Genomic DNA, 22,400 nt, shown 5'->3' on the forward strand with positions numbered 1-22,400 from the left:
CCAAATATTTAGATGTTTATTTTCGAAAATGTGAGCTTTTTTAAAAAATAAAAATAAAAATATTTTTCGTATTTTAATTTATTAGATGTTTCAATATGGAATTAATACAATAGTTTTCACATATAAAGGCAAAGGAAAAAATGCATCTTCCTCCTGAATAACAATTGGAAACATGCCCTAATTCTTCTCTTCAAACTGCCATTGACCTCCACAAGGAGGAAATGGACATATCTGTTGAAGAAGATATTACCTATTTTGATTACTGGGTCAAAATCCACACATTTCAGCAACTTTCAGTATTCAAGACCGAGGGTGTTTATTCCAAGTCCCTAAAATATAAGAAAATGGTGTTTGCTACAGAAAAAACAGATTATGTCATTGAAGCAATGAACAGAAGAAATTACATACTTTTGAAGCTCAACATTCAGAAACTGAGTGAGACACTGTTGTTCTAAATTCAAATTATGATTTCCAAGGTCCAACTGTCTTTCATTATCAAGAGGTGATCACTTGGCTCTCTTCTAATTTCAGAACTTTAGAGATGACCGTAATGCTTATTGAGAGAATTTAAGTGAGGTGTCGTGGTTGGAATTCCAGAACCATTCAAGGTAAAGATAGTTGAGGAAAGAACCAAACCCCTCCAAGAAATGAGGTCTGCAGTACTCCTACACATTCAACTGCCCAAGTTTCAGTTGTTGTTCCTGCTCCTGCTCCTGCTCCTGCTCCTGCTCTTGCACAACCAAATTCTTCGCCACTCTTATCTGTTAACGATTTTTCAGCAATAGAAGAAATGATAAATTCAATTGTTTAGGAAGTTGATGAAACAATCACTATTATTGTTCCTTCTTCTACTGTTGATGACTTGATAGCTTATGTTGTGTCATCTATTGTCTCAATCACCCCTAAAAATGAACAACGGATTTTTGTTGTTTCTGATGCTCCCATCTCCAAGTATTTGTGCTTCTTGATCTTGAAATGTTCTCTGTAGGGAAATCTTTAACAAATTCTATTCTTATATTCAGGTTCTTTCAATGGGTAAGTGATTCGTTCTTACTTGAACATTAATGATCAACTATATAAAGGCTTCTCAAGGATTCACAAAATAGCTCTCCAACTCTGGAACTCTGAATTTACTATGATTAATCTTTCAAGAAGACTAGGGCTTTTCAATGCCTCAGAAAAACCAACACAAGCTTAAATCTTTATATGATTCAGAAAATCATTTGTGCAATTTTTATTCACATTCCTTCGTTGTTCCAATGACGGTTAAGTGTGAAGCATTTGTAATATGTGGAAAGAGTCTTTCCCATAATTAAAGCTCTTAAAATGTTGAGTTGTAATATTAGGAGTTTCAATAGGCAAGACCTGCTGAAGTGAGTTTGTACAAGTGTGTACCAACCAAAGTCTTCAAGTGATATCTTCTGTAAACAAAAAAAATGGGAGATGTAAAAGATTTTGTCCTTCGAACTTCCAGAAAAAAAAATCTTGTATCTTATTGTCTTCTATTCCTTTTAGTTTCACTAAAGTGTTGTGGACTGATTCCATACTTTTCAAAATATTTTGCTGCACTTTCAAAGAACGAGATCAGCTTTTGATTTCTTAAAACATTTCAGAATCATACTTTTCAAAAAAAAAATTTGAAGTTTGAAGTGTTCATTCAAAATCCATCTTCTAAACAATTCACCGATCCTAACATCACATTAAAGGAATATTTATTTTTTTAAAAATGGAAGATAAAAGATTAAAAATTGGAGGAAATTAGGAAACTAATATACTTACATAAAATAAATAGGAATGTTTCATGAAATACACAAGTGGTACCAAAATGATACATATTTAATTTTTATTTGAAGTTATTGAACTCGGGTCGAATTCAAATATGTTCGAACTTTTTTCAAGTCAAAATCGAACAAAAAAATTTGTTCTATAGTACACAAGCTACTTGCGAGCTTTAACTTTTTATTAATATAATATCATTATATATTAATACATATACATTTCAAGTCTTTCATACATTTCAAGCTTTCTAACCTTAATGTTCGAACAATAATTCAAATAGTTCGCAAATATGTTAGAACATTTTGAGTTAAACTCGAGCAAAAAAAATTTAAATTTTCATTCTTCGAATCGATCTCAAACTAGAATACACTTAAGTCGAACGTTAAATTTTTTGCTAATAATCGGCTTGAACGGTTCTTTTACAGTACCCCTAAAAGAAACCATGCTCAAAAGAAACACAATGGTGGAAGTTAATTTCAAATTTTAAAATTCACCAAAACGAATTTATGGGGAAATTTACGTGGTAATAAGTAGAATTACCATATTACAAATTTTATCTAGTCTTTTTCTCATTCTGTATTGTTTCATTTTACATAAATATACTTCATCACTTGAGGGTTAGCGATTTAATGATGGCTTATGGCGAGTGGGATTGGGACAGAATCCGTAATGCTTTGTGGCTGGTTGATCGTGATGAAACTAAACGAATTATCAATGGCAGTGCTACGATGTCAGATAGTATCATGTGGCACTATACAGCTAAGGGAGTACTCTGTTAAATCGGGTTATCATCTTCGATTGCTACTCATGAATGAAGTAGTACTGGGATGGGAGGTGATTTTACATTAGGGCTTCGAAAATTATGGTCCTTGCGTCTTCCAAATAAAATAAAAATTCACTGCTGGGGGCTCTCTTCAATGCCCTGCCGGTGCATGTGAACTTGGTGCGACGGGGAATTTTTGGCCGCTCTCATTGTCCTCAATGTCACACCTTTCTGGAGGATATTTCTCATGTGTTCTGGTGCTTTAAGCAAGCACGAGATGTTTGGAAAATGGCTGCAATGTGGCCTCTCTCAGACAGTTTCAGATGTGGCTCCTTTGTGGGTTTATTTTGTATAGTTCAATATGGGCAAGGGGAAGACCTTCGAACTTCTGTTTTGTTACGCTGGAGTTTGTGGTTAGCTAGAAATAAACTTGTTTTTTAAGGTAGGATCTCATCGCGTCATTATATATGTTGGAATTCAACCAAAATCTCACACAATAAAGATCATGAGTTAATAAGATAGAAGGGTATATCCATTTGTACGAGACATCTTGGGTGAATTCCAAAAGTGGAACGTACCGTACTTTTACTACTTAAAATTTGCGGAAAAATTAAAAATTTTCTTAAATATAAACATCCATACGGTCGTCAACTCATCGTTCATAAAATACCTTTGAAATCGTCCATCACCAATAAAAATTTTGCTAAAAGGAAAGCTTGCTCCAAAACATCTCGTAACAAAACATAAAATCGAGTATGAATATTTTCATGCTTAAAATCTTAAAATAACGTGAGCGGTCCTCGGGTCTAGCCTTCTGCTCAGTCCAAGCCTACTCCTCGGTCCCCACCGTCAGTCTCGTCATGAAAATCCTCACCTACATCGATCAAGTCTAGTGAGTCTAAAGACTCAACACGTATAAACTGGAAGTAACGAGTAGTACATAATAAAATCACATGCAACTTTAAAATATGACATACATACTGAAAACTTGAACTTGCATAATAAAACTGAACATACGTACATACATACTTAGACGTGCCATCAACATAAACTTTTCTTAAACGTGCTTGCATACATGAACATACTTGAACATACATAACTTCATCATTTTGCGTAGAGGATGTTTCAAAGCAAGTGACCCATAACATAATTCGCCTGATCAGACTAAACCACAGTACTGGGATGACAGGAACGTATCCACTGCCACATACATGAGATCCCCGTTCATAATTTAACGGGCTGATTGGTCCACGTTCATAATTTAACGTTTTCCAATCACGATCTAAACCCGTTCATAATTTAACGGGGTGGAGAGGTCCTCAGCCACATTCACCGACTTCCAAACCCATTCATAATTTGGTCACAAGACATTTAGCATACCTCAAAAACTTGAAATATTTTCTTTGCACGTCGAACATACTTACTTAGCGTTGAGGGATTCATTGGACTTCGATTGGGGCCGTTGCTGCACATACTAACATGAATTTAAATACTTAACTTGCATGTCTTAGATGTAGGTACTCGAGCTCGGCACCAAAGTGAATAAGTAGCTTATGACATTTTAGTTCGCTCACGACTTGACCTCGCATAATCATCGTACTAAACCATGACATAAAACCACAAAACAAATCCTATATTTATACATAAATAAATTTTAACCATGGTGCTAAACCATGATAAAGAACACCGAAGCAAATCCTTAAAAAAAATTAAAAAAAAAATTTATTTTAAAGGGTTTACACGGACCCCGTGTAGGGGTCCGTGTACGGGTCCGGGTAGGCTCTGGAATTTCGTATTTTTGAAGGAAAACGGACACGGACCCCGTGTAGGGGTTCGGGAAGGGGTCCGGGTAGGCACTGGACTTGCAAACTCACGAAAATTCGCTAACTTATCCATTCACCCTTTCAATCCAAGCCTAAGGACCATGAACCAACACCTCAAGACTAATCCTAGGATGTTATTACATTGATTCAAACTCATACAAACACCCCGAATGTTCCCAAACATCGACAAGTAACTTCAATACAACAATAACCCGTAATTCGGCATCGTTTCGCTTCCTACGACTTCTATTACATCCCAAGCCAATCCCGACCGAAACGAACCACCAAATAACACCTAAATACATCCCATAACATATCTAAATGCAGTAGCACAAGCCCGTCGATGCCCAACGAAGCCTGCAACAAATAAATTCAAGAACGCATCAATATCATAATTTTCTGAAAACGCAGTTTGAGCAGTCCCACGAAAAACTCCATAACTCACTCAATTTTTATTAAAATAATTCGAATTTACTGTCAAATCGAAGGTATCGAAAATTTCTACAATTTTCGTAATAGAGTTTCCTCAGAATCACGACCGAAAAGTCGCAGTATTTAAAAAGACAGCAAAAACGATTTTTCAGATCTAAAATTTCTTCAAAACTAATCCAAACCATTTTCCGCTCAAACGACGAACGTCCCACATGAATTTTTACGCATAAAATAACATAACACATAATATGACGAGATCGATGCAGAAAGAACAGAATAAACGTGCCTTGGATAATTTGAAATACTGTAACGGCGATACCGAAGCGGAGAAAGAAGCGAGGTTGATCCGGGACGATCGCGGCGCTAAAATCTTGCAATAAAATCACCGAAAACCTACTGGAAGATCGAGTGGAAGGGGCGGCTGCTCTAGGGAAGGAGACCCTAGGTTTTGCTCTTTTTTAAAAAAAATAAAAGAAGTGGAAATCTGAATGTGTGTGTGTATAGGCGTTTATTAGTGTGTGTAAAAGTGTGTGTGTGTGATTAGTAAATTAGGAAAAATTGCTTAATTAAATAATAAATAAAACTATTTAAAATACTAACACCCTTTAAACTTTAATAAAATACCTCAATTAAAATAATCCACACAAAAATACTAATTTTAAAAGTTGTAGACTCTTAAATAACTAAACACCTAAATAAGGCTTTAAAATGTTAAACTAAATAAATTATTTAAAATGCCCATTCCTAACTTTTGAAATAAAATACCGCATTTTAAATTGCCAAGAATCGTCCCTGGTCTTTTCCTCGATCCCGCCTCGAATAATCGCCTGAAACATGAAACTCGAAAAACATTTTAACGTGCATCGAATAAACATAATTAATTTAAAATAATGCATTTAAATAAATCATGCACTACTAAGACTCGTTTTAAAATTAAATCAATGCATGGGTTATATGTGTACTGAATTTGGGCACTACAGTTCCTCCCCCACTTATAAAAATTTCGTCCTCGAAATTAAGTCTTACCGAACAACTCCGGGTAGCGGTTCCTCATGTCCGTTTCTGCCTCCCAAGTGGCTTCCTCCACTGATTGATTCAGCCACTTGACTTTGACCAGCTTGGTCACCTTGTTCCGAAGTCTCCGCTCATGTCTGTCTAGGACCTGGACGGTTCTTTCCTCATATGGCAGGTCTGGAGCCAACTGCAACGGCTCATAACTCAGAATATGTGAAGGATTAGCTAGATACTTCCTTAACATCGAGACGTGAAACACATTGTGTATCCCGGCCAGATTTGGCGGAAGGCAACACGATAAGCTAGTGTCCCAACTCTGTCCAAAATTTCGGACGGTCCAATAAACCTCGGACTCAGTTTGCCTCTTTTCCCGAATCTCATAACACCCTTCATGGGTGCTATCTTTATGAAAACGTGATCACCTACGGCAAACTCGAGATCTCTTCTCCTCTTATCGGCATAGCTCTTTTGGCGACTCTGGGCGGTCTTCATTCTGTCTCGGATCTTGACCACTACATCTGCAGTCTGCTGAACTATCTCGGGGCCAAGTTCTGCTCTTTCACTAACTTCATCCCAATGAACTGGTGATCTGCACTTTCTTCCATACAACGCCTCGTAGGGAGCCATACCTATCGATGATTGGAAGCTGTTGTTGTAGGTAAACTCCACTAGAGGTAGTTTAGATTCCCAAGTCTCCTGGAAATCGATCATACACGCTCGCAATAGATCCTCCAAAATTTGAATCGCTCGCTCAGACTGTCCATCTATCTACGGGTGAAAAGCGGTACTGAAAAGCAACTTCGTCCCCATGGCTGCATGTAGGCTCTTCCAAAAGGACGATGTAAATCTCGGGTCCCTGTCGGACACGATAGAAACTGGGATTCCATGCAATCGAACAATCTCTCGGATATAAAGTTTCGTGTACTGCGTCATGGAGAAAGCCGTCTTCACTGGCAAAAAGTGCGCTGACTTAGTGAGTCGGTCCACTATAACCCAAATAGAATTCGATCCTCTGACTGACCTCGGCAAACCAACTACAAAGTCCATTGTAATATTCTCCCATTTCCACTCTGGGATGGGGAGTGGCTTAATCAATCCTGCTGGCCTCTGATGTTCTGCCTTCACCTGCTGACAAGTGAGGCATTCAGACACAAACATGCGGATGTCTCTCTTCATCCCTGGCCACCAATACAAAATCTGTAGGTCCTTGTACATCTTGGTACCTCCTAGGGTGAATAGAATACGGAGATGCATGTGCCTCTGTCAGAATATCCTCTCTGATCGAATCAACACTAGGCACCCACATTCTACCTCTGTATCTCACAATACCATCTGACACTGTGTAGAGTACACTGCCCTTGGCTTCATCCTTCAGCCTCCTACTTCTGCAACTGCTCGTCTGAAGGCTGGCCCGTACGAATACGGCCTAGCAAAAAAGATTGGACTGTCATATTAGACAGCCTTGGAGCTCTTCCCTTGCGAAAAACTTCTAAATCAAACCTCTGAATCTCAAACTGAAGAGGTCTATGTGCTGATAACTGTGCTACAACTGCCACTTTCCTGCTCAACGCGTCTGCGACGACATTAGCCTTTTCCGGATGGTAGCAAATCTCGCAGTCGTAGTCTTTCACCAATTCTAACCACCGTCTCTGTCTCATGTTCAGTTCCTTCTGCGTGAAGAAATACTTGAGACTCTTGTGATCGGTAAATATCTGACATTTCTCGCCGTACAAGTAATGTCTCCAAATCTTCAACGCAAAGACAACGGCGGCTAATTCCAGGTCGTGAGTCGGGTAGTTCTTCTCATGCACTTTCAATTGCCTGGAATCATAAGCTATGACTCGACTCTGCTGCATCAATACTGCGCCTAACCCGAGCTTAGATGCATCTGTGTATAGCACAAAATCACCTTGCCCTGTTGGCATGGCTAACACTGGCGCTGAAATAAGAGCTTGTTTCAAAGTATCGAAGCTTTTCTGACACTCGCCACTCCACACGAACTTAGCATTCTTCTTGGTCAGTGAAGTGAGTGGCAGTGCTATGGACGAAAACCCCTGATTAAAATTACGGTAGTAACCGGCTAATCCCAGAAAAATACGGATCTCTGATGCATTTTTCGGCTCAACCCATTCCTTAACGGCTGCTACCTTCGCTGGATCCACCTCAATGCTGCTGCTAGAAATTATATGACCCAAAAATGCTACCTTCTCCAACCAAAATTCACACTTACTGAACTTTGCAAATAACTTGTGAATCTGAAAAAGTCTGCAAAACTGTCCTCAAGTGCTGACTGTGCTCCTCGTGGCCCTTCGAGTAAATGAGGATGTCGTCAATGAACACTATGCCGAACTGATCTAGGTAGGGCTGGAATACTCGGTTCATCAAGTCCATAAAAATCGCTGGAGCATTCGTCGGTCCAAATGGCATCACTAAGAACTCGTAATGCCCTAATCTAGTTCTAAAGGCTGTCTGAGTTTTACTTTACTATGACCTCCAGTTCTGACTTTTCTCACAATTCCCAATATTAGAAATGGAGGTTCAAACTTATCGTATCTTACCTTCCTTATACTATACCCGTAATGTTCATCGATCTATTACATTAACATTTATGCAGTTCAATCTAAGAAATTTTAGCACCAAAAGTTACTGATCAGCTTCTATCCTTGGTACTACACTCAAAAGTTAAACCTTATCTTAACCCAGTAATAACATTGACCTACGATCCTTGAATCGAATCTTTACCTTACGACACCAAACTTACGTAACTTAGCCATTTATAAGTACATCCCAAATAAAGATTGTTGCAAATCTTAAATTTCGAGTAACATTAATCCATAAAACCCCAAAATATACATTATCGATATTCTGCTTAGATAATAAAACCTTCCTAGCATCAAACACATGCTTAAACTATTTCCTTCCTACTTACATTATAGTTGAGGCCTAAGAAACTTAAACCCTCCTCATTGGAACGAATGTCACACTTCGATGTATCCTCAATACTTAAATCATTCTAACGTATAAAGCTTAATAAGTTCCCCCTGTTAATGATCGACTAATTCTAATAAATCAACTCCACTTATAACCCACAGAATTCTAGAATCCTCATATAAAGATTTTAGATTTCTTACTCGATAAAAATCTTAATATTCGACCATTGCTAACCTATGTTGAATACAACTAATTCCCTTTTGTTTTTATTTCATCAAATATCCCTGTATAATAACCTATTTCATAAACTTGAAATTAAAGCTTACACAACCAAAGTAGTTTTAGATAACCTAATTCCAGTACTCATATCCACTTAATCCTAACTTTCTTAATGACTTACGAAGATTCCTCAAGACGAGGTGCCTGATAGGGCCTCTTGCCCTGCCTATCGACCTCAATGTCCCTCTAGTCCTACTCTGTCGCCAAAATTCTCGACACGGCAACTGCATAAGTCGTCGGACCAGCAACCCTCACATCACGACGCAAGATCGGCCGTAACCTACAATAAAATGCCTCAACTTCTCCCGCGCATCATTCGCAATCAGGGGTACAAATTGACACCCCCTCTCAAACTCCGCAACGCTGCTATCCCCCTAATGCAACGTCATAAACTCCCTAGTCAGTCTGGATCGTACTTCCTCATTGAAGTAATTGGAGTAAAAGACCTCCTTAAAGTCATCCCATGACAGAGTCTGCAGATTCACCGACATGGACGCGCTCTCCCCCCATAGCCTAGCGTCCTCTGTCAACAAAAAGGTTGCACATCTAACTCTGTCTGCATCCTGCAGCTCCATAAATGCAAAGATTACCTCGATGGACTTAATACATCCTTCTGCTATCATCGGGTCAGTAGTCCCCGAGAACTCCTTAGGATCCATCCTCCTAAACCTCTCGTAAACTGCTTCCGGTCTGGGCCTCGCCCCCCTGCATTCACTGTAGTTTGGTTCCCCGCAAACTATCTGACGAACTGAGTCAATCCCTACAAGCTTCTAATCCTGCATATCTGGCGGTGGACGAGGAGGAGTGGCCCTCTCCCCATCCTGGGCTTCCCTATTCTCATCTCCTGCTTCACGCACAATCTAGGAGGTATACTTTTCCCGCATTTACTCAACACGTAAACCTAACATGCATGAACATGATATAGACAACATAAGATGCACGTACTTGAACTTAAAAACATGCACATGCTGAAATCCGAACTACATGCTTACTACATAACATAAATTTAAAACTTTGAAACTTACAGACTTGAGGTGTGACTTCGTGAGCTTCTTGCGACTGGCAGTAGGCATAACCCTTTACAAGAACACCGCTCTGATACCAACTGTAACGTACCGTACTTTTACTACTTCAAATTTGCGGAAAAATTAAAAATTTTCTTAAATATAAACATCCATACGGTCGTCAACTCATCGTTCATAAAATACCTTTGAAATCGTCCATCACCAATAAAAATTTTGCTAAAAGGAAAGCTTGCTCCAAAACATCTCGTAACAAAACATAAAATCAGAGTATGAATATTTTCATGCTTAAAATCTTAAAATAACGTGGGCGGTCCTCGGGTCTAGCCTTCTACTCAGTCCAAGCCTGCTCCTCGGTCCCCACCATCAGTCTCGTCATGAAAATCCTCACCTGCATCGATTCAAGTCTAGTGAGTCTAAAGACTCAACACGTATAAACTGGAAGTAACGAGTAGTACATAATAAAATCACATGCAACTTTAAAATATGACATACATACTGAAAACTTGATTGCATAATAAAACTGAACATACGTACATACATACTTAGACGTGCCATCAACATAAACTTTTCTTAAACGTGCTTGCATACATGAACATACTTGAACATACATAACTTCATCATTTTGCGTAGAGGATGTTTCAAAGCAAGTGACCATAACATAATTCGCCTGATCAGACTAAACCATAGTACTGGGATGACAGGGACGTATCCACTGCCACATACATGAGATCCCCGTTCATAATTTAACGGGCTGATTGGTCCACGTTCATAATTTAACGTTTTCCAATCACGATCTAAACCCGTTCATAATTTAACGGGGTGGAGAGGTCCTCGGCCACGTTCACCGACTTCCAAACCCATTCATAATTTGGTCACAAGACATTTAGCATACCTCAAAAACTTGAAATATTTTCTTTGCACGTCGAACATACTTACTTAGCGTTGAGGGATTCGTTGGACTTCGATTGGGGCCGTTGCTGCACATACTAACATGAATTTAAATACTTAACTTGCATGTCTTAGAAGTAGGTACTCGAGCTCGCCACCAAAGTGAATAAGTAGCTTATGACATTCTAGTTCGCTCAGGACTTGACCTCGCATAATCATCGTACTAAACCATGACATAAAACCACAAAACAAATCCTATATTTATACATAAATAAATTTTAACCATGGTGCTAAACCATGATATAGAACCCCGAAGCAAATCCTAAAAAAAAAAAAATAAAAAAAAAAATTTTTTAAAGGGTGTACACGGACCCCGTGTCGGGTCCGGGTAGGCTCTGGAATTTCGTATTTTTGAAGGAAAACGGACACGGACTCCGTGTAGGGGTTCGGGAAGGGGTCCGGGTAGGCACTGGACTTGCAAACTCACGAAAATTCGCTAACTTATCCATTCACCCTTTCAATCCAAGCCTAAGGACCATGAACCAACACCTCAAGACTCATCCTAGGATGTTATTACATTGATTCAAACTCATACAAACACCCCGAATGTTCCCAAACATCGACAAGTAACTTCAATACAACAATAACCCGTAATTCGGCATCGTTTCGCTTCCTACGACTTCTATTACATCCCAAGCCAATTCCGACCGAAACGAACCACCAAATAACACCTAAATACATCCCATAACATATCTAAATGCAGTAGCACAAGCCCGTCGATGCCCAACGAAGCCTGCAACAAATAACTTCAAGAACGCATCAATATCATAATTTTCTGAAAACGCAGTTTGAGCAGTCCCACGAAAAACGCCATAACTCACTCAATTTTTATTAAAATAATTCGAATTTACTGTCAAATCGAAGGTATCGAAAATTTCTACAATTTGCGTATTAAAGTTTTCTCAGAATCACGACCGAAAGTCGCAGTATTTAAAAAGACAGCAAAAACGATTTTTCAGATCTAAAATTTCTTCAAAACTAATCCAAACCATTTTCCGCTCAAACGACGAACGTCCCACATGAATTTTTACGCATAAAATAACATAACACATAATATGACGAGATCGATGTAGAAAGAACAGAATATACGTGCCTTGGATAATTTGAAATACCGTAACGGCGATACCGAAGCGGAGAAAGAAGCGAGGTTGATCCGGGACGATCGCGGCGCTAAAATCTTGCAATAAAATCACCGAAAACCTACTGGAATATCGAGTGGAAGGGGCGGTTGCTCTAGGGAAGGAGACCCTAGGTTTTGCTCTTTTTTAAAAAAAAAATAAAAGAAGTGGAAATCTGAATGTGTGTGTGTTTAGGCGTTTATTAGTGTGTGTAAAAGTGTGTGTGTGTGATTAGTAAATTAGGAAAAATTGCTTAATTAAATAATAAATAAAACTATTTAAAATACTAACACCCTTTAAACTTTAATAAAATCGCTCAATTAAAATAATGCACACAAAAATACTAATTTTAAAAGTTGTAAACTCTTAAATAACTAAACACCTAAATAAGGCTTTAAAATGTTAAACTAAATAAATTATTTAAAATACCAATTCCTAACTTTTAAAATAAAATACCGCATTTTAAATTGCCAAGAATCGTCCCCGATCTTTTCCTCGATCTCGCCTCGAATAATCGTCTGAAACATGAAACTCGAAAAACATTTTAACGTGCATCGAATAAACATAATTAATTTAAAATAATTCATTTAAATAAATCATGCACTACTAAGACTCGTTTTAAAATTAAATAAATGCTTTAATAATTAAATAAATGCATGGGTTATACGTGTACTGAATTTGGGCACTACAGTTCAGTAGATCAACTGGTACCAGGATTGCTGCCAAGATCTATATAAGTCTAGGAGGTCTTGAGTTCTAATCCTGGGGAGGTAAAAACTCCAGTGCCTAGGCTAGAGAAGTTCTATGAGTAATGGGTAATGGGATAACCGTGAGGGGACTTAAGCCCAATCGGGACAGTCCATGTGCATTACAAAAAGAAAATTCATGAGAGTTTAAACCCAAAGTGGACAATATCATGTCTTTGTAGAGATATGTGATTTTCATTATATAACAAGTGGTATCAGTGTCATGATCGAGATCGAGCCATGTGAGTGGAATCCTCGGATACTTAGACGAAGGAGGTGAGGGATTCCAGTAAATCTGTTATGAGATCGAGGTAAACGGTGCTCCAAGTATTTCACATAAAGCATGTGCTCCCAACGCAATGAAGAGGAGTGGCCTCGAGGATGGACAGATGGGATTGAGAGGATGCCCGGACCACGAGAAGAATGGTGATCCTTCGTTTGAGAGGAAGATTGTTGGGAATTCAATCAAGATCTCACATTGAAAATACACAAAGAAGATCATGGGTTAATAAGATGGAATGATATATCCATTGATACTAGGTCTTTTGGTAAAATACAAAGACAAATTTATGAGGTTTAGGCGTGGACAATATCTATATGATTTCCATCGTACATACCCATGCAAATAAATAGTTTTTGCTGAATTTTATGCTTTCCTTTCCTTCATATATCTCTGCCGGTGCACAAATCTTTCCGGTTGCTAATCGAACTTGGCGACCACCACCACTTGGCTTTATCAAAATTAATTTGGACCCTTCAGTAGTTGCTTCCCTGGATTTTTTTCCCGTGGGATTAGTGGCTCATGACTATAATGGGATTGTCTTATTCGCCGTTGCAAAGTGTATTCCAGGATTTTTCTCCCATCATGTAGCTGATATGGTTGCAGTTAGAGATGGAGTTAAAATGGTAACACAATTATATTCCAGGAAAACAAAGTGGTTGGTTGAATCTGAATCGAAGAAGATGATCCATGCTATACAAGTTTATTCACCGTTTCCCATGGATGAATTGCTAGCTGCAGAGATTCGAAGTTTGTGCTCAAGATCCGATGCAATCTTGTTGTAATCTCGTTGTAATTCTTATTTTAGGGATTTCATTCCCATCATTTTGTCCAAAGTTGTAGTCTTCGATATGATTAATTTATATATAGTGCAACCCATTCTAAAAATAAATTACATAGATAGGTTCACACAAATTTCAATTGCAAATTATGATTTCCACTTTTTTTAAACGTTATGTTATTCTTTGTTTTTCTTTTCTTTTTTTCTTTTTTTTGTAATACTATGCTATGCTTTGTTAAATATTTTCAATGAGTAGTATTATATATAAAAATAATAATGAAAAAATATACGTAAAAATTATAAATAAATGAAAGAAAAATTATTCCAGGTCATATTTCAAACTATTGTCTAATATAAGCCCCGATTCAGTAGGCTCCCAGTGATGAACACAAGAAATTAATATCTGCGACTGCTCATCCGAGTCTTTGTTTACTGTTGGCATTTGTACTTGCATGAAGTATGCATCCGCATGAGTTTAGCAAAGAAAAGTGCATTCCCAGGCATTGGGTCCTTTTTAAGCAGCAAGCTCCCTCCGAGAACCACCATTTCTTGCTCAATTTTGGACTCTTTACTGCAACAATGCCAAGGTTTCAAGTGTTTCAGTCAAATTTTGTGTCAGATGATCAGCACTGGGCTGATCAAGGACACATATGGGGCCAGCAGAGTCCTTAAGTTTTCCACTGATTCACCATTTGTTCACATTGGTTATTCTTACAAAATTTTCATCAACATCGAGACCTCGAATGGGTTCATTTGGAACACCATGTTGCGGGCATTTGTGCAGAGAAACAGTGTCCAAGATTCGATCTTGCTGTACAAAATAATGTTAAAGAACGGTTTCTTGTGCATTGATAATTATACTTACCCAATCTTGATACAGAGCTGCTCTCTGGGTGGTTTAGAAATTGAGGGGAAAGAGTTGCATGACCACGTGGTGAAAATGGGTTTTGAGGATGATGTTTATGTGGTGAATAATTTCATTAGTATGTATAGCGGTTGTGGTAACATAGATGATGCTAGGAAGGTGTTTGATGGAAGTCCTGTGCCGGACTTGATTTCCTGGAATACTATGTTGGCAGGATATGTTTCAATGGAAAATATCAAAGAGGCGAAGATTTTTTATGCTTGGATGCCGAAAAAGAATGTGATTGCTTCAAATTCTATGATAGTGTTGTTGGGTAAAAGTGGCAGGGTGAGTGAGGCGCATCAATTGTTTAATGAGCTGGAGAAAAAGGATTTCATATCCTGGACCGCATTAATATCTTGTTATGAGCAAAATGGGATGTATGCAGAGGCTTTGAATCTGTTTGTTAATATGCATTTGAATGGTGTTGGTGTAGATGATGTCACCATTGTTACAGTGCTTTCTGCGTGTGCACATCTGTTAAGCATCAGAATGGGGAAAACAGTTCACGGCTTAGTCTTGAGAATTGGCTTTGAACCTTATGTGAATCAACAGAATGCTTTGATTAACATGTACTCCAGATGTGGGGACGTGTTGGAAGCACAGAAACTGTTTGATTCGGGTTGTGTACTGGACATGATTTCTTGGAATTCTATGATATTTGGATACATCATATGTGGATTGATTGAAAAAGCTAGGGAGTTGTTTGATAACATGCCTGAAAAAGATGTTGTAACATGGGGTTCAATAATATCTGGTTATACCCATCTTAGTAAATTCTCTGAGACTTTAGCATTGTTTAATGACATGCAGCGTGCAGGCGTTAAGCCTGACGAGACCACTTTGGTTAGCGTAGTTTCAGCTTGTGCCCACCTTGCTGCCCTTGACCAAGGTAAATGGGTAGATGCTTACATACGAAAGAACGGGATGAGAGTTAATACGATTCTTGGGACTACTCTTATTGACATGTACATGAAATGTGGAAGCATAGAAAATGCAATGGAGGTGTTTTGTGGCATGAAGGAAACTGGGGTTTCTTCATGGAATGCTCTAATCCTCGGCTATGCCACTAATGGGCTGGCAGTAAAGGCACTCGAGATATTTGAGGAGATGAAGAAAAGTGGAACAGTGCCTAATGAAATCACCTTTGTGGCAGTTCTTGGTGCTTGTCGACATATGGGTCTTGTAGATGAGGGGACGCCGATATTTTGATTCAATGGTTAAAATATACAACATCAAACCAAATATCAAACATTACGGATGTTTGGTTGACCTTCTTGGACGCACGGGTTTGCTCAAGGAAGCTGAGGAAGTGGTTGACACAATGCCAATGGCACCAGATATAGCCACTTGGGGTGCTCTACTCGGTGCTTGCAAAAAACATGGTGACAAGAAAATGGGAGAAAGAATAGGGAGGAAACTGATCGAACTTCAGCCTGAGCATGATGGTTTTCATGTTTTATTGTCCAACATATATGCATCGAAAGGTAATTGGGTTGACGTTCAGGAGATCAGAGAGATGATGACGCATCAAGGTGTTGTTAAAACTCCTGGATGTAGCATGATTGAAACCAATGGTGTTGTTCTGGAATTCCTTGTTGGAGATAAATTGCATCCTCAGATCAAGGAGATAGAGGGGATGCTGTATGAAATGATTCAGAGAATGAAGAGACGGGAGCATACAATAGGTGCAGATGACATTCTACTTAACATGGATGAAGAGGAAAAAGAAACTAATCTCTTTGGTATTGGGCGGTAAAAGTTGCCTCCACCATCTTGTGTGGCTGTCACTGTGACACAGCAGTTGAAATGTAATGCTTGGGCTCGCAGATCGCATATTTTACAGCATGTCAGCTGTTACACACTGTCATGTATTCTCCTATTATTAGTCTTTTAGCTTCTTAGTCAATTAGTTGACCAACACTCACTTCTTGTACATATATAAACGGACACTGTGAGAAATGTAATTCATTCTTCTTTAATAAAAAAAAACTCTCTCATTTTTTCTGAGATAGAGAGCGATTCATCTCTTTATTGTTCTTCATTATCTTTGATCGATCTATGTAGATTACACAATTTGTGTGCACTTTAACATGGTATCAGAGCTATTAATTTTTCAATCGATTCGCATTGATATGGTTGGAAATGCATCTGCGTAGAAACGATTGAATATGTGTTCATGTGAGATGGCAGCTCAAACCTCAAATTTCAGCTTTAATGATCCTCTGTATTTGCATCCATCTGATGCTCCAGGGGTTTCTCTCGTTCTCGATCCACTGATTGGACCGGAGAATTATGGTATTTGGAGCAGAGCCATGAAGATTGCTCTGCACGCGAAGAATAAGCTCGGATTTGTCGACGGTACATGCCGAAAACCAGCTGCAAATTCACCATCTCTTTATCAATGGGAGCGTTGCAATGCAGTTGTTTTGTCCTGGATTTTTTCTTCGGTATCCAAAGAGATTTTCTGCGGGCTGGTTTATGTGAAGGATGCTTCTAGTGTTTGGGCAGATTTAAAGGAACGGTTCGATAAGATTTGTGGTTCACGCATCTATGCTATTCATCGTGATATTGTTCGTTTATCACAAGGATCGAGCACCATTTCTGTTTACTTCTCGAAACTTAAGCAATTATGGGATGAATTAGCTTCGTTGGTGATTTCTCCTACTTGTGAATGCCCTACTTCACGTTCTTATGTTGACAACGAGCAACAACAACGGCTAATTCAATTTCTTATGGGTCTTAATGATAGCTACGGTCCAATTCGAAGTCAGATTCTCCTCATGAGTCCACTTCCCTCTGTTAGTCAAGCGTATTCCCTGGTTAGTCAAGAAGAATCACACAGGCATGTGATGACGTTCCAATCAATGGCCGATGCTCCTACAACAGCTTTTTATTCTTCATCCTCCAAGCACTCTGACATTGTTAAGTGTGACCACTGCTCAATACCAGGACATTTGAAGGAAAATTGTTTTAGATTGATTGGTTACCCACCAGGGCATAAACTACACAAGAAATTTCCTCAAGCCAAAGGGATTAAAGGAGTTTTAAAGCCTCCTCGAGTATCTGTACACAGCACAATTAGTGATACATCTGCAACACCCGCTGATACCTCGGAAGTTACCTTCACACCTACCCAATATGCACAAATTCTTCGTTTGCTTGAGAATTCTAATGTCCATCAAGAACATTCAGCCAATTTGGCAGGTATGGTTACCAGCTTGATGTCATTTTCTGATGCTCACAATTGGATATTGGATAGTGGTGCAAATGCTCATATTTCAGGTACCTCTACTGGACTTCAAACTCCTCAGCCATGTCCTTTGACCAATGGATCAGTTCGCCTACCCAATGGTAACTCTACATCTGTTTCTTCAACCGGTTCAATTTCATTGTCACCCTCCTGCACATTACCAAACGTTCTTCACGTTCCTGATTTCAAATTCAATCTCCTCTCCATCTCTCAATTCACTAAGGATAACCAATGTTGTGTGGTGTTCTATCCTACCTTTTGTTTATTTCAGGAACTCTTAACTGAGAAGATAATGGGGATTGGTAAAGTGAAAGATGGCTTGTATTATCTTGTCAATCCATCCTCACTTGTTGTGCAAAAGAATCAACTGCCTGATATTTCTTGTACTCCAGTTGCTTCTATACCAAAACATTTGCCTACTTGTAATGTTTCCTCATCTATCAATAATAATATTGATCTTTGGCACAAAAGATTTGGTCACATGTCTATTGCTCGATTGCGATGCTTACCGTTTATTACACAAAATCAACTCACACAATATTGTGCTATATGTCCACTGGCCAAACAAACCAGAACCGTGTTTCCGTCTGTTGAGCGACACAAATCTCCCCATATTTTTCATCTTGTTCATATAGACATATGGGGACCTCATCGCACTCCCACTCATGAAGGTGCTCATTATTTTCTCACCTTAGTTGACGATTTTTCGAGATGTGTTTGGGTATTCCTAATGCAATTCAAATCTGATGCTCTTCGCATTTTAAAACAATTTTTCGCCTTTGTGTCAACTCATTCAAAACCCAAATCCTGCATATTCGGTCGGACAATGCTTCTGAATTTTTTAACACTGAGTGCAATGAGTTCTTTAGTACTCATGGTGTCATTCATCAGAGTTCATGTCCTTACACACCACAACAAAATGGGCTAGTTGAGCGCAAACACCGTCATATTCTTAATGTGGCTCGTGCTCTCAAATTTCAAGGAACCATACATGATGTTTATTAGGGTGAATGTGTTCTACATGCCGCATACTTAATCAACCGCACCCCAACTCCACTCCTTGAAAACAAAACTCATTTTGAAGCTCTATTCAACAAAATCCCTTCCTTTGATCATATTAAGGTTTTTGGTTGTCTTTGCTTTGCAAAAAATCTTCGCTCAATCCACAAATTTGACGCTCGTGCCAAACCATATATTTTCATGGGTTACCCTCCCCATCAAAAAGGTTTCAAGCTTTTTGATCTTGCCACTCATCGATTTTTTGTATCACGGGACGTGGTGTTTCATGAAAATATATTTCCTTTTGCCACCACCACTGCCCCTGCTACTCCATTTCCGTCTTCAACCTGCATGAACTCTGATGATGATGTCCCACCTCCTCCAGTGTCCTTCCCATTACCTAGCTCACCACCCCTTCTCTCTCCTCTTCCAGAACCTCGACGGTCATCCAGGCAGCCTAAACCACCCATTTGGATCAAAGATTTTGTTTGTTCCGCTGTTTCTACATCATCTTCTTCCAACAAACCTTATGATTTATCCAACTACCTTGGCTACACAAATATTTCTCTAACCCATCAATCATATCTTGCATCCATCTCTCACTTGTCCGAACCAACTTCTTTTACAGAAGCTTCTTCTGATCCAAGATGGCAAAAGGCTATGACTGCTGAGATTGAAGCCCTTGAGGCCAACAAAACTTGGGCCATTGTGCCACTTCCTCCGGACAAAAAACCTATTGGTTGTCGTTGGGTTTATAAAATCAAGTATAATGCGGATGGTAGTGTTAACAAATTCAAAGCACGGCTTGTGGCGAAGGGCTATACTCAACAATATGGGATAGACTATCACGACACTTTTTCCCCTGTTGCCAAAATTGTCACAGTAAGATGTCTTTTGTCGATTGTTGTGGCAAAACGATGGCCTTTGTATCAAATGGATGTCACTAATGCCTTTTTGCAAGGTGATCTCACTGAGGACATCTATATGTCCATTCCTCCGGGTGTTGCACGACAGCCAAAGAATTTTGCTTGCAAGTTATTGAAATCTTTATATGGACTAAAGCAAGCTTCTAGACAATGGAATTCAAAGTTTTGTTCTGTGATGATTCAACATGGCTTTATACAATCGGTGCATGATCACTCCCTGTTTATCAAGCATCGCGCCCCTTACATTACCATTCTTCTGGTTTATGTGGATGACATTGTCATTTCTGGCGATGATCATGAGTCTATTGTAGAATTAAAATCTCATCTTCATTCTAAGTTTGCTATCAAGGATCTTGGCCCTCTCAAGTATTTTTTGGGCCTCGAAGTTGCTCGTTCTGCTCAAGGTATCTGTTTGAATCAACGGAAATATGCCTTGGAATTGATCTCAGATACTGGCATGGCTGGTTGCAAGCCTTTTCCTACTCCTATGGAACAACACCTCAAATTAACATCTTCTGAGTTTGATGCAAGCATCACCCCAGTGCAACCTTCCTCTCTCACTGATATTCTTCTCCCTGATCCTACTGTCTTTCAACGGCTTATTGGACGCCTCATTTATCTCACAATTACGCGCCCCGATATCTGTTTTGCTGTACAGCACTTAAGTCAATTCATGCAAGCCCCGAAGTCCTCTCACATGCGTGCCGCGGAAAGAATCATTGGTTATCTGAAAGGGTCTCCTGGAACTGGTATTCTCTTATCAGCTTCTTGTGATTTTAGCCTCTATGCTTATTGCGATTCGGACGGAGCATCTTGTCCCATGAGTCATAAATCTGTTTCTGGTTATCTTATTACACTTGGCACATCCCCGATCTCATGGAAGTCCAAGAAACAGAGTACAGTTTCTCGTTCTTCGGCGGAAGCCGAATATAGATCAATGGCCTTCAGTGCATGTGAAATTGTATGGTTGCGAGGGCTCCTCACTGACATGGGTCTCTCTTTTAACATTCCTACAATGCTTCACTGTGACAATAAGGCTGCTCTTCACATAGCTGCTAATCCCTTGTACCATGAACGAACCAAACACATCGAGATTGATTGCCACTTTATTCGCGAAAAAATTCGAGATCATGTCATTGCTACATCTCATGTTTCTACGCATTGTCAACCGGCAGATGTTTTTACTAAGGCGTTGGGCTCTGATCAACATCGTTTTCTGCTCTCCAAGCTTGGTTTGCTCAATATACTTCAAGCTTGAGGGGGGATGTTACACACTGTCATGTATTCTCCTATTATTAGTCTTTTAGCTTCTTAGTCAATTAGTTGACCAACACTCACTTCTTGTACATATATAAACGGACACTGTGAGAAATGTAATTCATTCTTCTTTAATAAAAAAAAACTCTCTCATTTTTCCTGAGATAGAGAGCGGTTCATCTCTTTATTGTTCTTCATTATCTTTGATCGATCTATGCAGATTACACAATTTGTGTGCACTTTAACATCAGCAAGCTCATAACAAGTAAAAACACCAGTGTCATATGGAAGCTGTCGGGATGCTGTTGCATTTTGATTTGGCCAAACCAACACATTACATTTCTTTGTTATGGCACAAAACTACATCGATATCAACATTCTCTATGGAAGCCGTGGACACCTTTCAACTGCTGTAGACCAGCATCTGATCATGCAGGAGACAGGCACTTGATGATTGATTGTAGTATTTTTTTTCCCAGTTTCGCTCTAGTTTTGACTATTTCAATAGGGAGTATCCCTTTGCCACAAACACAATGTCCTCGAGGCTCATAAGTAGCCACTCCTCCTGGGATTCATGATAGAGAAATCATGAAGCACGAGTATCATTAAAACATTCAGAAATCTTTGGTTTATAACTCTCTTTTTCTTTGAAAACTCAAAATCTATACATCCGGTATTAAATGAACTGTGTGCTTGTTCAATATAAAGGAGATTTAATTTATTTATTTGTAAAATTACACAAAAGATTCTCAAATTTATGTGCCCATTGCGTCTAACTCTTTGCTTTTGTGTTGGACTGTCAAAACCCACTCCGGTATGGACAGCAATCAAGGTCAGTGACTCATTCAGTGCACAAGAAATCATCTTTAATTAATGAAGGTCCATTTGCTGCTTAGTTTGTGATAAGAAAAGGACAGGCAATCCCTTCATTAAATTTTTAGATTTTCATATTTGTTAATATCTGGTAATTTTTAAAAAAAATTAATTTAGTACTTTGGTAATTTACTGATTTCCAACTTTCGGGACTTTCGAAAACATTAAACCGAACCAAAATAAAATGAATTGATTTTTGGATTAGGCATTTGAAAAGCCCAAAACCAGAAAACCAATCCGGAGTTTGATAAAATCAAGGTGCATCAATT

General features: G+C 38.9%; 1 pseudogene; it reads left to right on the top strand.

Moving 5' to 3' along the window:
- The first annotated feature begins 14,270 nt into the window (after window positions 1–14,270).
- Window positions 14,271–16,729, top strand: LOC142553769 (pentatricopeptide repeat-containing protein At1g31430-like; annotated as a pseudogene).
- Window positions 16,730–22,400: the final 5,671 nt, after the last annotated feature.

Source organism: Primulina tabacum, chromosome 8, assembly GCF_025594145.1.
Source record: "Primulina tabacum isolate GXHZ01 chromosome 8, ASM2559414v2, whole genome shotgun sequence".
Classification (NCBI taxonomy): domain Eukaryota; kingdom Viridiplantae; phylum Streptophyta; class Magnoliopsida; order Lamiales; family Gesneriaceae; genus Primulina; species Primulina tabacum.